The sequence below is a fragment of the Leptonychotes weddellii genome, chromosome 7, assembly GCF_054177405.1.
Source record: "Leptonychotes weddellii isolate Sample4059 chromosome 7, ASM5417740v2, whole genome shotgun sequence".
Lineage (NCBI taxonomy): Eukaryota > Metazoa > Chordata > Mammalia > Carnivora > Phocidae > Leptonychotes > Leptonychotes weddellii.
This window is the reverse complement of record NC_138375.1, coordinates 61,302,959-61,309,393: the sequence shown is the minus strand read 5'-3', so window position 1 is coordinate 61,309,393 and position 6,435 is coordinate 61,302,959. Positions and strand designations below refer to the sequence as shown.

Sequence of the window (6,435 nt, the reverse complement as noted above, 5' to 3'; positions counted from 1 at the left end):
AAAAATATGTCTGCCAGGGGCGCCTGGGTGCCTCAGTTGGTTAAAGCGACTGCCTTCGGCTCAGGTCATGATCCCAGAGTCCTGGGATCGAGCCCCTCATAGGGCTCCCTGCTCAGCAGGAAGCCTGCTTCTCCCTCTCCCACTCCCCCTGCTTGTGTTCCCTCGCACGTTGTCTCTCTCTCTCTCTCTGTCAATTAAATAAATAAATAAAATCTTTAAATATATATATACATATATGTATATATATGTATATATATATATGTCTGCCAAATACCCAAGTCTGAATAACCATAGTTTGCCTGTCAGTCAAGTAAAAATGGTTTCCATGAAAAAAATGGTGATTTCAATTCTCAACTGAAACAATTGCATTAATGCTTTTCCCTGAGACAGCCACTGAATTACAGTATGCAGCAGAAGTGCTGTTAGACATACTTGCCATTTTCTCACACAAAATATGAAAATATGTGTACTTCATTTATAAGTTTTACTGTTTCACTAAGGTCAACCTTAAGTGAAACTAGCATATTTTTACAACATTCTTGTAAAGAATACTGCTATAGCTTGGTACCATTTCCTTTGTTCATGGCAAAGCCTTCAGCAGTTTTATCCATCAGTGTTTTACACCACCACTGAAAAGCAGATAAAACCTGGTATTAATATGAATATGAAAATACTTTTGACCTTGTAAACTCCCTGCAAGTTTCTCTGAGACCTCAGAGTTCTTGAACTATACTTCGAAAACCATTGCCCTATAATGAAATGAACAAACCCTGTCTTCATGTGCTGAGAATTCACTATGCATTTTAGTTGCTTATGTGAAAATATGAAGAGTTAATTAAGAATCAATTTTATGATGGTGTTCTCCAAAACCACTCAGGCTCAGGGATTCACTAGAAAACTCACAGGACTAGAAAAGCTGTTATACTCCTGGTTCTATTTTATTACAATAAAAGGATAGAGATTAAAATCAGTAAAAGGAAAATGTACATAGGGTAAAGTCTGAGAAAAGCCAGATACAAGCTTCCAGGTTTCTCCTTTTAGTGGAGTCATATGGGAATGCACTTAATCCTCCCAGCAATGATATATGACACATGTAAAGTGTTGCCAACCAGGGAAGCTCACCTAAGCCCTGGTGTCCAGGGTTTTCACTGGATATCAGTGATACAGGCAAGCAGTACCTATATGACTGACCTCAGCTACTCAGACTTCAGCCTCCCTCCTCCGGAGTAAAACAAGAAATTCATCATAAATCACGTTGTTAGCATAAACTATTGGATTACACTGGTATAGTGTGGCCCAAGGCCTCAAACATACAAAATCAATCTTATCAGGCATACAAAATCAATCTTACAGAATTTATCTTCCAGGAGCCAACCAAGAACCAATCTTGAAGACAGGCCTTTCTTTGAGATTTGCTGGGTTTAATGCAGGCCTGCTAAGTTAACACTTTCCTGTTCAAACTGCCTCCAACATGAAAGGAAAGGATAAAGACAAAGAGCTGAAAGGAACATAGAAGAGACAGAAACAGCAAATGCAGAGAAAATTTCACATAAGTTATAAATAATATCTTCAGTGAGACAAAAAAAAATACTGCTACACAATGATAAGAGGGTAAGAAAGAGCTCTTGGAAATTAACCATCAAAAAACACCCAAAATAAATCAATCAAATGGTTGAAAGTTAAAACGGAAGACATCACTGAGAAAGTAGAGCAAAAAACTAAAGAGTCAGAAAATATGAAAAGAACGGTAAAAAAAAATCCCTCTAAAATTGATCTAGGGTGGCCAGCGAATGACAGGAGTACTAAAATGAGAGAACAGGGAGAATAATTCAAAGAAGTAATACAAGACATTTTTCCAGAACCCAAAAACAAGAGTCTCCAGTTTGAAAGGGTCAACCAAGTGACCAATGCAATGCAAGAATATGCATCATTTCAAGATTTCATGTCAGAGATAATGAGAAGATCCTAAAAGCTTCCAGAGAGAGAGAAAGCCTGTCAATACAAAAGAATGAAAATGAGAATGGCACCAAATCTCACAAGAGCAACACCAAATGCTAAAACACAGTTAGCGTGTTGCTTCAAAATCTAAGGGAAAATATTTTTTCTACTTAAAATTCTGTGCCAAGCCAAAATATCAATCAAGTGTGAAGATAAAATAGAGACAGTTTTGACACAAGAGGGCTTTTTAAGTGAACGTCTTATGCAGTCTTTTGAAGGATATGATTTAGCACACCAGAGAGTCAGTCAACAAAGAGAAATGCATGCATTCCAGGTTCCAACAATGTGGCTCAAACAAAGGAGAGTAACAGCATCAAAGAAAGGTCCAGTATGATTGTATGCATCACTCTGTCTTCCATTACAAGTAAGATGACCATATATACAACCTCTGGTGGGACAGTACCAGTTTACAAAAGTTGGTCATAAAACCTCCTTTCACTCTCAAAAATGTCCAGGTTTGGGCGCCTGGGTGGCTCAGATGGTTAAGCGTCTGCCTTCGGCTCAGGTCATGATCTCAGGGTCCTGGGATAGAGTCCCGCATCGGGCTTCCTGCTCCTTGGGAGCCTGCTTCTCCCTCTCCCTCTCTCTCTCTGTCTCTGTCTCTCATGAATAAATAAATAAAATCTTTAAAAAAAAAAAAATGTCCAGGTTTGACAATAAATTATGTGGTCATTTTAATTATAAGCCATTGTATCAAACAGCTTAGCTAAATTATTCTATGATAACAAATGACCCTGAAATCTGAGTGGTTGACAAGAAGATGAATGGGGTTACTTCCCACTCATGTTCACCATGGGTGTCTCTTCTCTTCGTCTTCATTACAAGGTCTAGGTTGAAATAAAAGACCCCGGTTGGGATATGCTGATTTTGTAGCAGAAGGAAAAGAATGATGGCAGAACCACATTATGGCTCTTACAACTTCAGCTCAGGTGGCACATATCACTTCCATTCACATCTTATTGGCCATAGCAAGTTACATGGCCAAATCTGATCACTGAGTTTAGAATTAAAAACCACCCACAGTGTGGGGTAAAGTAAAGAGAGAATCTGATGCGATTGGTGGGAGTAAATTATTTTTGAAAGTAATGTACTTTACCATAGTTATTTAGAATTATTTAGTTTTAGGGGCGCCTGGGTGGCTCAGTCGTTAAGTGTCTGCCTTCGGCTCAGGTCATGATCCTGGGGTCCTGGGATCGAGCCCTGCATCGGGCTCCCTCCTCTGCGGGAAGCCTGCTTCTCCCTCTGCCACTGCCCTGCTTGTGTTCCTGCTCTCGCTGTGTCTCTCTCTGTCAAATAAATAAATAAAATCTTTAAAAAAAAAAAAAGAATTATTTAGTTTTAAAACTCTGTACATGTTTCACTTTAATCAAAATAAAAATTCATTTTATTTTTTTTAATTTTTAATTTTTTTTAAGATTTTATTTATTTATTTGACAGAGAGAGACACAGTGAGAGAGGGAACACAAGCAGAGGGAGTGGGAGAGGGAGAAGCAGGCTCCCCACTGAGCAGGGAGCCCGATGCGGGGGCTCGATCCCAGGACCCCGGGATCATGACCTGAGCGAAGGCAGACGCTTAACGACTGAGCCACCCAGGTGCCCCTAAAAATTCATTTTAAAGTAGCAATTCATGAAAAGCCTTCATTCTTGACTAGGGGGAAGTCACTTGGATGGCCACGCATTAAATCCTGGCATTATTCTTCAATATAGATCTAATGTTGTTTCATGGAAGTTATAAGTAGTACCAGGGCTCTCCAAGTGATCAGTGTAGGTCACTAGGTAAGACTCTACTCACTCGTGACTTACCACATCACAAACATAATCTTTCATCACAGCCATGCAGTGACAAATTGACTTAAATCTGCTCATTCATTCCTTCATTCAGCACACATGTACTGAACACTGGAAATCCAAACTCAAGATTATATAACCGCCTACAAGGAGCCCTAAATCTTGTTAAAGAAAAAGATGTGAAAATACTGATAAGATATAACTATCATGTTTTTTACAAAATACTTTGTGAGCACTGTTGGGTTGACCTTGTTCACTGGTCTGTATCTATCTCCTTCCTGCTGTGGCCTAGTTGAGGTGCTTAGAAATATTTGTTAATTTTTAAACTATATGGTATTTCTATTAAGTGGCTAAATGTCTAAATACTCTATAGTGACACACTTTTTCTTAGGTTTCATCTTAAGTAATTATCTAATGCTCTCCACCCAGAGCATCTTTCTCTGATAACCATTGCCAATAGCATAAAGGAACACAGAAGCACTGTTGTAGGAGATGCCATTTCTCAAAGAAAATCTGATTCCAATTAGGTCCATTTGATGCTCTTCTGCCATTTCACCAATTAGGTCCATTTACATAAGAATCCTAATTCAGGTAACCTAAATTTCACAATTGTAAAACCTCAAATAACCAGCTAATGTATAAACTTTCAGTGGTAAGCAAAAAACAAAACAAAACAAAACAAAAAACAACAAAGTAGAATGAAAGTGTAGAGCATCTTAAATGAAGGCAGAAGGTGAACCAGGTAAGAACTGGAGTAGGGAAATGTCAGGCTCACATTGATGGTACTTCCTTAAAGACCCCTCCTCACTGATCCATGTGCTGGTTCATGAGTAATGATTGAGTTCCTTCTATTGGTTGCACATTCCTCACTCTGCAACACACCTCTTCCATCCTTCCCCTAACTTCTCATTTTATGAGATCAGCCAAGCCTGGTGTTCCTAAAAGTCAAGGCAGATCTCAGGTACCACCTCCATAATCTGAGGGTGAATGTATTTCCTTCCATTTTCCCAAAGCTAACATCACCTAGGAGTAGAGAAAGATGAGAAAATATAGGCAAAAACCTCTGAGAGCTATGCTTTATTACCCACTGGGAATAGTTCTAAGTGCTTGTAATGCAACATCTCATTTTACCTTCTCCGAGATCAGTGGGAACATTTTAAATATCCATCTTACCAATGAAGAAAATTATGTCCCAGAGTTCTTAATACTTTACCCAAAGTCACATTACTAGTAGCTGGTGGAGCTAGGAATTGAACCCACGTGGACTTCATGACCCAATGCCTTTAATTATATACTATACTGCTTCCATGGCTGCAAATATGGAAGAGAATGTAGTAACAGAAATCTCAAAGCAGCAAATATCTTGAATATGCACCAATTCAATACTGAATCTGTAGATAGATCCAAGGAACTAGTTAGAAACTCTTATGCTGGAACATCCACTTTTCCTTTCAAATGACCCCAGCTGGAACAACAAATGGCTTGAACATAGTAAGAGCTTAACAATACTAGCTAGGTGAATTTACTCAATAATCTCAAAAAGAGCCCACACAAAATATCTCAAAAGCTAAATGTCTACATGGCTACTTCATAGAGCTAGTACAGCAGCTTGTTTTATGGTCAACAATTTGTTCTTTCTTTGGAAAAAAAATCTTATCAGACAGTAGATCTCATATGCATACTCACTCCAAGTGAATAAGACATGAATTTTAAGAATAATGAAAGAGAAGAGTGTTACCTTTTCATTGATAAATAAAGTGTTTCATTTTTAAAAATATCATGTCTATTCAAGTAATTTGAGCAACATATGCTGGCAAAAATTAAAACAAAAATTGTTTTAGTGATTAGTAACCATATTTTGTAGAATCGAGTTTGTATTTATAGTTTTAATCTATTATCAGTAAGGAAGAAGACATATAACAACACACTTATAACATTTAAAATTTATTTTTCAGCAGGATATTCAAGAGATTTGTATTTTAAATGTTATATATACTCCAAATACCTAAACCCATTTGTATTTATTCTTTATAAGAAAAAAAAAGGGAAAAAAGGTCAATTTCTAATTTCACAGAACATTAGTGTGTACTTTGAAAGTATTGATTTTGCCTCTGACAGAGTTATTTCATTCCATTAGAAAATTATGGCTTAGAGGTTATTAGAAACATAGTAGAATATTACATGTGCATGATGGCAATTTATTACTGAGTTTTCTCAATTTTATTCCCTGAAGATTTCCACTTCCGTTTACACAGACTGCCAGACATGCCATACTACAAAAAAAGTAATGATAAGAAATTTTAATTTGTTAATTGGATTAGAAGAATTTTCAGAATTATTATTCAAACCACTGGTATATTTCAAGTTATATTACTTACATATCCTAGGAATGAAAATAAATATAACTAAGCATTTTCACCTATGTTCACTAATCTACTCATAGAATTATTCAAACTAGATTATACATAGCAAAATTCTTCAAAGTTTACCTTGATTAGCAAGTATTGATATCTCTAAGTTGTTTTTATTTCCCAAATTCACTAATGATAGAAATTACTTTATTTTTAGAGGTTGTATTACCCTATTCCAAACACATTGCATGGCAGTTTTTGGAATAGGCAAAGTAGAATCATGAAAAGAAACCTCAAT

General features: G+C 36.9%; 1 protein-coding gene across 8 annotated transcripts in view; it reads right to left on the bottom strand.

The window, feature by feature from the left end:
• LOC145722625 (uncharacterized) overlaps positions 1–6,435 on the bottom strand; it is a 145,486-nt gene that overhangs the window by 74,846 nt on the left and 64,205 nt on the right. Inside the window, exon 4 of one of the 8 annotated variants that reach the window (XR_014147019.1) lies at positions 5,758–6,059. The exons of the other annotated variants lie outside the window; for them this stretch is intronic. The gene's annotated coding sequence lies outside the window, so the exon portion shown is untranslated. Of the gene's footprint in view, positions 1–5,757; positions 6,060–6,435 lie in introns of those variants that run through there. 8 annotated transcript variants of the gene reach the window in all.